Genomic DNA, 10,671 nt, shown 5'->3' with positions numbered 1-10,671 from the left:
ATCACTTGAACAGATTCATCGCAGGGGCGACCGTCAGTAACTGGACGGAACCCACGTGGTGTTATATGTTCCAAATGACGCTGGTCGGGGCAGCTAGAGCGTGGTTCGACCGTCTGCCGGTCCACCACATCTACGATTGGGCAGACTTCCAACAGAAGTTCAGCCAACACTTTAGTCAGCAAAGAAAGTACAATGAGGAGCAGTGGACAATCCTCAAGTGCGTCCGAGAGGAGGAAGAATCTTTGCCTGACTTCATCACTAGCTTCAACTCGAAGAAGCTAAGCCTAGGCAACGTTAGGGAAGATCTCGTTCGCGCCGCTTTCATCCAGGGCGCAAACGACCCGGAACTCATCCGCACCCTGACGGGCAAAGATGGCATGCCATCCACATGGGATGCCATCATGACCGCAGCTAAACGCTTTGCGGAAACCGAGAGGCAACTGGGTAGAGATCTTCCACAGAGCACGAACCTCTACACCCAGAAGACGAGGGAAAACAACGTCCTTACCGCCCGATTAAACAAAAAGCGGAAGCTGGGCATTTGGCAGTCAAGGGTAAACTTTGACACCCCGTCCGGTTTCCAACATCGGTTGGGCGGAAGAGATAACGTGAAACCGGAGAAGAACTCCAGGTGGACGCCACTCACAAAGAGTGTGACCGAGATATTCGCCACGGAGGAGCTCCCGTGGCCAAAGGCTCCGTTTATCCGGCATCGCCACAACGCTGATCGGAGAAAGTATTGTGATTTTCACAAAACCAAAGGCCACAACACTGAAGAATGCTTAGACGTAAAGGACTTGGTCGAAGCATTTGTCAAGGATGGGACACTCGCGCACCTTGTGGCGAAGTGAGCGTCGAGCAGGCTGATGCGTGAACCCCAGCTGGGGAAACGCACGAATAAAAATCGCAGCTTCAACGGAGACTACATACTGCGTAAACAACGAGATCCCGAACAAGATACATGTCGGCTCGATGGTGCTCCCATCCAAGCCACGCCTAATGGGAGCTCAATTACACAGTTTGTATGTAGATCAATTCCAAATTTGTAAAGAAAAGGCCTAGAGCCACTTCTAATGGAAAAGATTCTCCTTCAAATTGAAGCTGATGATTTTACATTTATATTTTATGAACTTTGCACATGGAGATGCCGGTATCCGCCGCATCAAGTGAAGAATCGTTGCGCAGGGAAGGCGGCAAAACCCGCACAAACCCAAAGCTTCAAACCTTCACGCAGGTCAGTTAAAGGGGAAAGGTTCAACCATCCCACTATGTGAAAGTGCCGGTATATCCGCATGAATCCTGGTAGAGGAAGCTGAACACTAACCTATTAACAACCACGCGTTGAACGGTCGATTCGAACACTAATGCCGGTAGTCATCGCATCAAGAAGAGTCATTGCGTGGGGAAGGCGGCAAAACCCGCATAAACCCAGAAAATGACAAGACCTTCATGCAGGACAGTTAAAGGGGAAGAGTTCAGCCATCCCACTATGTGAAAGTGCCGGTATACCCGCATGAATCCTGGTAGTGGAAGCTGAACACTAACTCATTAACAACCGCGCGTCGAACGGTTAAAAGTCATTCTGAAAGGATAAGGAAAAACCTACGCGCAGGTCAGACATAGGTAAAGTTTAGCTATCCTACCAAGTGCAAGTGCCGGTCCTATCCGCACACTCACAAAGGGGGAAGCAAAACTTCAACCTACTGTCAACCACATTCAAGGTTAACTTATTCTAAACACTTGGGAAATCGCTAATTTAAACTAAGTATGCAACTCATATAAGGTTTATAAAGCAATGAACCCAAAGGAAATAACAGTCTTATCCACAAAAAGATTTGTATTTCACAAAAGATATATTACAAGAATGGCCGGGTAACTACCCGCCTACAAAACAAAATCTAGTCTATCCTAGCAGCGGGAAGGGATCTTCAGAATCAAGCTTCAGGACCACTTCCACTTGGACCCGCCCCATCAGTAGAGCGTGGCGGTTCAAGGAAAGCCTTGAGGATAGCAAGTCCATCATCAGCAGCAGCGACTTCCTTCACCTTCTCCACCACCGGATGCGGGAAGGCGGCATATTGGTTCACCGCTTGGTCATATGCAGCTTCGGTGTCCACATCGAACAAAGGGAAGTTGGAAGGCGGGACGCTTTTCTCAACGAACCCTAGACCAAGCAGGAAGCCGGCCTTTTCCCCATCCTCATGAGAAGCGTTGAGGGCTGCGCTCATGGCATCATCGTAAGTAGTCTCTGAGAAGACCCGATGCACAACCTACAAAGAAAATACAAGTGTCAAACACCTTTTCTACGTACAAGGGAAAGCGTGAAGACGTAAAGCTAAACATACCTGAGACAACGCTTCTCGAAGAAGCCATTCCTTGGCAACCAGAGCTTCTTGGAGGGCGGCTTGAGCTTGGGTGCGGGCGCGTTCGGCTTCGCTTTTGTTAAGGTTGGCGAGTAGCACTTCCTTTGCAGCAGCCTCTTCAACGCCCTTAAGCTTCCGCTCGGTGTGGTCAAGCACGCCCCTCTGGTCCAAGATCTCCTGGAGCTTCTTGGCATCTTCCATCGCCAAGGCATCATGAGCACGTTGGAGAGCCTCTAATTTGGCCTTGAGCTCCTCGTTCTCCACGCGTAAAGGCTCAGCAACGGCTTCAGCCTTGGTAGCCCTCTCGGTTGCGTTCCTCGCAGTCTCCTTAGCCAGCCGAAGCTGTTCGTTAACAGCTTGGGCAGCCTTGGAGCGGGCCTCGAGTCGCGCTTGAACCTCAACCTCGAGGGCCTTGAAGGCCTTCTCCTTCTCCGCAGCAGCTGCGGCCAACTGTTGGTTCTCCTCCCGAAGAGCCCGCGCTTGAGATACTTCCTTGGCGCGAGCTGCTTTCAACTTGTCGTTTTCACGACAAAGCAGCTCGACGCGCGGCTGCATCCGGGCCTGGAGAACCCGAAGCTCATTGGTTAGCCTACCCTCCTGGTAGCTAGCCATGGCTTCCCCCAACGCACCATGGGGAGCAGCGTGGCGAGCCCATTCCACGCACTCCACAGGGGTACGAAGGGTTGTTCCTCGGCGGATGTTCCATCGCGAAACATACACTTCATTGGAATCCGACACTGCAAAAGAAACAAAGCAGTTAGGAAAAAGATGAAGAGATATATAAGAAAGGCCAAAAGAACCCTACGCACCTGTAGGGTCGATCACAGGCCGATAGCCACCAAACCCATCGCCTGAACCTAAGGGAAATCCATCCAAAAGGTCGGGCAGATGGGAAGGTGACAAAAATTGGCGAGAAGCCCCGCGCGTACCTGATGGGCCGGCCGTCGTTGCCGGTGGCGGAGGCATAGTAGCGGCCGCCGTGGTCGCCGCCGCGGTCGCCGCCGCAGAATCCGCAGCAATCGTAACCGCCGGCTCGGTGAAAGATGCTGTAAAAATCGCACTTACCACCGGCGGTGACGTCATCTCAGCTGGAACAGTCGGCTCAAGGGAGTGAGCAACTGATCCAGCGGAAGCAGGCGCAGGCGCCTGGGTCGTCGCCTCAGGTAGGCTGACCGAGCCTACCGTCATCGGCGGAGGGGTACTCCTCTGCGCTCCACCCTGGAATGCGTCAACATCCACGCCTACACAAGAAGATAAGTGTTTCAATAAATTTATAAAGTGATAAATCTACAAAGATAAGGATGTTTGTACTTACGGGTTTTCTTGAGCCTGAACGTACGGACGGGCGGGGACGAGCCCGATGGAGCCGGTCTCTTGATGCCGGTCACCGTCGTCGTCGTTGGTTCTCCGGAGGTAACAGTCGTAGCCTCCGGAGTAGTGGTCTTCTCACCACCGGGGTTCCCCGCCACCTCTTCACTATCTTACTCGGTGTCAGATAGAAGCACCGGATCAGCTGTGGAGGCCACCTTCTCCTTCCCTTTCCCGCCGGCAGCCCTCTTCTTCCGCACCAACGGAGGACCATCTGCGGATTCCTCAGAAGAAGACAGGATGTCAGGAATTCCAGCAGCGGGTACAGCATTGAGGGGTGGAGGATAGAATAACGCCTTACCTGGCCGCCGGTGGCTCAGGATCTCGTGGCCCAGCGGATAGACCTCCACAAACCGATCCGCCGTTTGTTCCAAGATGGGCAACTCGTTCTCGTCTAGAGCACGAGTACCCACCCGCACGGGACCGTCAGCTTCCCGCTGGTACAGGAGCGACTCCAAATCGTTCCCCTCTGAAAGAAAAGAAACAGTTAGAATACAAACTCATATCAGCAAGAAAGACAAGACATACCATAAGGAATAGAGTTCAAACCGTATTCGAGAAGGATGGGAAACCGAGACGCCTCCTTCCATACCCGGCTCATCCCCAGCATCACCATCCCGGACTCCGCAAACCGGTAAACCGGAGATTGGACCCGAGATATCTTCGCGAACCATTCCGCCTCCTGGTAGTTGGAAGCGTGAAGGCTCGGAAGCGCTTGCCCCTTCTTAAACTTCATGGCAATGGGGATGGCGCGGGCAGAAATGTAGAAGAACTCCCGCTTCCACGATCGGAGACTGCGCTCGGTCGCGCAAATCTTCAAACCCTTGATCTGGGTTGTCAGGGTGTACCACCCCTGGATGCACCTCCAAGTATAGAAGGTCATCAGGCGGTCCACATAGGGCTCAATGCCCAGAATTCGGCACACCCACTCGAAGTGCCGAATCTTGGCAATCGCCATCGGATGCACCTCGGTCAGGTGCACACCGTGCCTCTCCAGGACACGGTACACAAACTTTGTCAATGGGAACCTAAGGTTCCCATAAACAAAGAATGCAGCATATACCCCGATCTTGCCACTGGGGGCATCGTACACAGTCTGCTGGGGTTCAGGAAACTCAGGCTCAAGAGACTCAAGCATGAATTTCCTGACGACGTACTGGTACAGATCGACAGGTAGAGCACACTGGCACTCGCCAGCAGTGCTCCTATTGTCGGCTACAGCTTCAGCATCATGGGAAGACATATTGCAGAGGAAGAAGAAACGATTTCGGAGGAATGCTCAACTAAATAAGGGAGTATTCACCAGAAATCGCCTTAGAGATGAAGAGAAGAAGTGAAGGTGTGAATTACAAAGGACCCTCTCCCCCTTTATATAGTGATCGCAATTAATGCGATGAATTTAATGCGGAGGAGAGAGAAATTGAAGGTGCAATGAAACCGTGACATGTGGCACCAGGCAAGCTGGCAACAGCTGTTGAAAGGACGAGTGCCATTAATTTTGCGGCCACGCGCCCGAAAAATCGCGCCCACGCGCCGTAAAAAGCGTCTGAAACGACCATATAATGTCACGTCACCATAACTTCCAGCACGTCCTGACACAGTCAGAAGAAACCGTCGCACGACGACTGTTCTTATCCTTTCACCAACTCTTCAAATTTCAAAAATTCAAAAAGATTCGAAAAGTAAGCGGGAAAAACCCCTTACCCTGGCTATCCAGTTGACCGTAAGACGGCTGCGGGTACAGTGTTAAGGCAAAACCCTTCACATACCTAGCACCCGCAGGGAACAGAGGCCAAGAATACCCAACTATGAAGTCGGGTGCGGGTACAGTGTTAAGGCAAAACCCTTCACATACCTAGCACCCGCAGGGAACGGAAACCGGAAAAACCCAACTATGAAGTCGGGTGCGGGTACAGTGTTAAGGCAAAACCCTTCACATACCTAGCACCCGCAGGGAACGGAAACCGGAAAAACCCAACTATGAAGTCGGGTGCGGGTACAGTGTTAAGGCAAAACCCTTCACATACCTAGCACCCGCAGGGAACGGAAACCGGAAAAACCCAACTATGAAGTCGGGTGCGGGTACAGTGTTAAGGCAAAACCCTTCACATACCTAGCACCCGCAGGGAACGGAAACCGGAAAAAACCCGACTATAAAGCCGGGTGCGGGTACAGTGTAAAGGCAAAACCCTTCACATACCTAGCACCCACAGGGAAGTGAAGCCGAGAAAATCTTGGCATTCCACCCAACTACAAAACGGGCACAGGTACAGTGTTAAGGCAAAACCCTTCACATACCTAACACCCGTAAAAAGTCATACCTCGGCACCCAATTGTAAGTCGGGCGCGGGTACAGTGTTAAGGCAAAACCCTTCACATACCTAGCGCTCGCAGGGGATTAAACGCAGGGAACACCTCGGCAACCATAAGTCAGGCGCGGGTACAGTGTCAAGGCAAAACCCTTCACGCACCTAGCCCTGCAGGGATTTAACGCCAGGGATACCTTGGGAGTAAAGTAACTAATAAGACGAAGTGCGGGTACAGCGTCAAGGCAAAACCCTTCGCATACCGAGCACTCCATGGGAATTGAAACCAAGAAGGATCTTCTGGGCCATGCTTGCAGAAACGGGATTAACATCCCCGCATAGCGGGAACGTCAAGAACTAGATTGTTTGAAACTTCAGGATGGAATTGGTGGTTATAACATGATTGATCACTATGTTCAAAACCACCAAGACCTCATGGAGAATCTACACAAAAGGTTCTAAACGCTCCTGACTTGCGGGGAGGTTACAGACCTATCCGCATCATCCCAGAGATCAAGCAGAACATTGGGAAATTCTGCGTGACATTGGGAAACCCGTGGGTAAGACTTCCCGCGGAAAACCCATAAAACTAAACCCTTTTCAAAAACCCCTTGCTTAAGTCAAAAAGTTCACCTCACTTTATTAAACATTCATGAGAAGAACATTGGACTGGGGGGACTTGAAGAGGTAGGTCCCAGCAGAGGTGGTTAGGACCCGCAAGACTCCCTTAAAAGGAGACGTCTGCGCAGTTGAACACGCAAGACTCCTTAAACGGACGTCTGCGCAGTTGAACCCGCAGACTTCACCATAAGGACGTCTGCGCCGCGACCTACCAAACCCGCAGGACCCACCACGCTCAGAGTTGTGACGACCTCACATGCGGTACGCAAGCTGGTCCCGCAGGAAATGCCTCCCTATGGTTTCCAAGTATCCGCCTGTTCCCGCAGGTGCGGATACCCGCCATTAGGGACTGGCCACCCGCGCAGCATGGCTACACGCATAAGGCTCAAACTCGTAATAATTCAGTAGTCACCTGAAGAAGGAATGAGCAAAGCCGGGAACATTCCCGCATAAAGGCGGGAGGGGGAAAACTCCCGCCTAAATGAGCCAGTCCGTATAATAATGGAGGATCTTTTGTGTGATACCTGACGAGGTATGGACAAAAGATCTGACCAACGATACGACAGCTCACTGACAGCAGCATGGCAGACAACACGCCACAGCACTGTGACCAATAGCCGCCGCCTGCTCACCAACTCCTGCCATACCACGTGCCTAGCCTGTAGTTGGTGGAAAATGAAAAGTGAACAGCACGCCTGGTCACTGTCAGCCGCTGCCTATCTACCAATTACCAGCAGAGCACGTGCGTAGGCCACAGTTGGCAGAGTAGTAGGCCGGCTAAACCTCCTTGGAAACCCACCTTCGGCTATAAAAGACATCAAATGGTATTATCATTTCATCATCTAATATCTTGTATAATTTACCTGATAACTGCTCTAGTATTAATAATATACTTTTATATTCAAAGAGTAATATAGACTGATTCTCACGCCGGAGGGTGGTCACAAGGAGGAACCCCCCCCCCTTTCTTAGTGACGAGCTCACGGTGTCTGTTTTGCAGGTTATCGGAAGAACCATCTTGCCGGAATTAACCCCTCGTGGGAAACGTCTATCTAACCCTCAGGTTACTCGTAATCTGTCAGGGTTCGACTGGTGGGAAATTTTAGACAAACGGAAAAAAATGACATTTTTACCTGTGAAAATTAGGGTTTTGTGGGTGGATTGGAGACAGGCAGCGAAGATGTTTGTGTTTGGGGGGCTAATTGTATGCCTCTCGACAAATGAGAACGTTACACGTGTCTGATAACTATTAATTATATATTATATGGCTAGAGAAGACATAGAAAATACCTGATGTAATCCTAAACATCGACGTTGATGTAGCCGTTTTCATGGTTTTTAATAATAGGTTACAGGCAGTTTACCATCCCTCTCAAGTCGCCCTCTTCCATCCTATTTAACAACCGATCAGTTGGATCTGATTTCAGGGGTTCGTCATCCCCATCCTCCTTTCCGTTAAAATCGATTAATTATAAAATATTTGGTTGCTGGATTTCGAGTTAGTCGTCCTCTCAATTACGTTCAATTCATTATTGTTGAGTTTGTTTTCCCTAACTTTGAACTTTACGTTTGATTTGTTGACAGTTCAAAGGAGACGAGATTCTTCTCCTTCTGATCAATATCGATTGTGGATGCTATCGGTCAATATGTAATCACCACTTCAATGCCCAAGACGAGGTATGTATATCAATTTCCCTTAATTTGTTTATTATTTAAACCAAATCCACGTAGAAGATTACATATTGTTGTTTCTGATTCATTAACGAGGAATTTTATAATCTGCTTATTGTAATCGAGGATGGAGGATTATAGATGTGATTTTGGCAACAAGCTGTAGCTACAGGATGCTGTCTCTCAAATCATATTTGATTGTAATTTTCATGAAGGGTAAATATGTCTTTTACCTTTCATTCACAGTCAGTTCGATCAATGTGAACATCTTCACAACTACTTATAATTTTGCGGCGTTTATAAAGTCTATATTGTTTCCGTTAACAGGTACTCAAAATTAAGTCTACTTTCGAATTTTTCTTGCTTAACATTGTGATGATTTGTAAGTATAATTTTTTATGATTTTTATATTCATATTATGTATGTAGGATGTCTAGGATTCTGATCTAAAAGCCAACAGTGAAACTACTATGACAAATACCAAGGTAATTTAAGATCTAATTTTGACTAAAAATAATAATTTCGACCCGTTTACCCGACAACAGGCCGATTATATGTGTATGTGTGTGTGTGTGTAATTTAACTATATAGTTCGATTTAACTAATGAATGTTGATCTGCACAGGGTACAACCAAGATATCATGTACATAAAAATGTAGACTTTAAAGTTGTTTCGGTGTGCAATATCACTTGGTAATTTTAAAATGATTAGTTCATGTTTCAGGTGGGCACGGATGTACCTGCAGAAAGTATATCTTTCGTTTCTATATTTAGAGAGCCAAGCAGCATTGATAATATTGGAAGAGGTTGATCAACAATTGTTCGCTATCAGTAATCCTACAACCGTCAGGCAACCGACATCTATACAACCTTTGCATAGATGGGCTCATGGCAAGATTGTGTTTCTTGAAAAATAAGAGAGTAAAATGGTTATTTGTCTATGCATGGATTGACTTGGATGAACCGAAGGTGTGCTTGAACACCGTTACCAGGAACCTTAGATAATTCATACAATATACCTACTGGAGGTACTCCAATCACACCAAGTGATTATTCTTCTATAAACGAGAATGGAGCTTCAAACATTGCTGGGAGACCTGGCACGTGCATTTTTCTTATCATAAACATAAAGTATGTTGGTAATTTTAGTGTTATTAACATGATTTTAGTAATATTTGATTAACTTGATGATCTAGTAAATATTATTATTTATTAACAGGTTAGGAGATGCGGGAGTGCAGGCTCGTTCAATAATAATATTTGTGTTGTCGGTTGGGCCATGTCTTGTAATTAATTGGTTTTAATTCATATTTAATGAATTGGGCATTTTATATTAAATTGCATATAAGCCTACATAAAAGGCTTTTGAGATTAATTGAATATGGGCCAAGTTTGATAATGATCCTTTTAGGGATCCGTTTGTTTTTTTATCAATATATATCATTTTGGTGGATGACGGTTTGGATATAACTGTAGACAAACGCAGACAACAAATTTTTTTTTCTAATGATCATCAAAATTTGGTACAAGGTTTTCTCACAAGAATATCAATATCAAAATTCTGTCTCTCAAGTAAATCTTGGTCTAATTTGATTAAGCATTGAGTGTACCCTCAAATAGTTTAATCTGATTGTGACATCACGATTCCAAGATTAATCCAAGTTGCTATTTTCAATTCATCATTACGGTATTCAATCATGCGTCATTTACGGGTACGTTAATTCAATTTATACAACAAAGATTAAACTATTTGATTGCACTGATTGAAAAATAGTAATCCCGTATTGGATTTTGGGGTGCATCGAATTGGGATTAGTGTTGGAATTAAGAATTGCTATGGTTAATATATAGTCATCGAAATTAGATTATGTATTGCATTTGACTTTTTGGAATATTGAATATGATATATGGTGGCGTGGGATATTGAATACATAGAATGATTTTCTAAAAATCAAAAACAAATGTTTTATCCCATATAGTTTGAGTAAACAGAAGGCATTCACTGGTATTGCAATTTTCATTTGTTATCTTACACATGAAGTACGCATTGTTTGAACTTTGAATTATGTGAACACCAATAATCTTCATTTAGTGTTTTATTTTGATTTAGAATCATTGCATACTTTTATAAAAGTAATAAATTATGACAATGGGAAATAAACGAAAGTTTAACCGGGACCATGGTTATCCCAAAAAGAAGACTAAGTCTTGTTGGGAATGTGGAAAATGGGGACATTTAAAGTCTGATTGTCGAATTAAATTTGCGGGTGGAAACGGATTTGATGAGGCGGGTCCTAGTGGGTCGAAAGACCCAAACAAAGTTAATAATGAAAATGGTACTC

This window comes from Bidens hawaiensis, unplaced genomic scaffold (genome assembly GCF_021521415.1).
Source record: "Bidens hawaiensis isolate Kalapana, Puna unplaced genomic scaffold, B.hawaiensis_p1.1 tig00015556_1, whole genome shotgun sequence".
Classification (NCBI taxonomy): Eukaryota; Viridiplantae; Streptophyta; class Magnoliopsida; order Asterales; family Asteraceae; genus Bidens; species Bidens hawaiensis.
Note: the sequence above shows the minus strand (reverse complement) of the source record.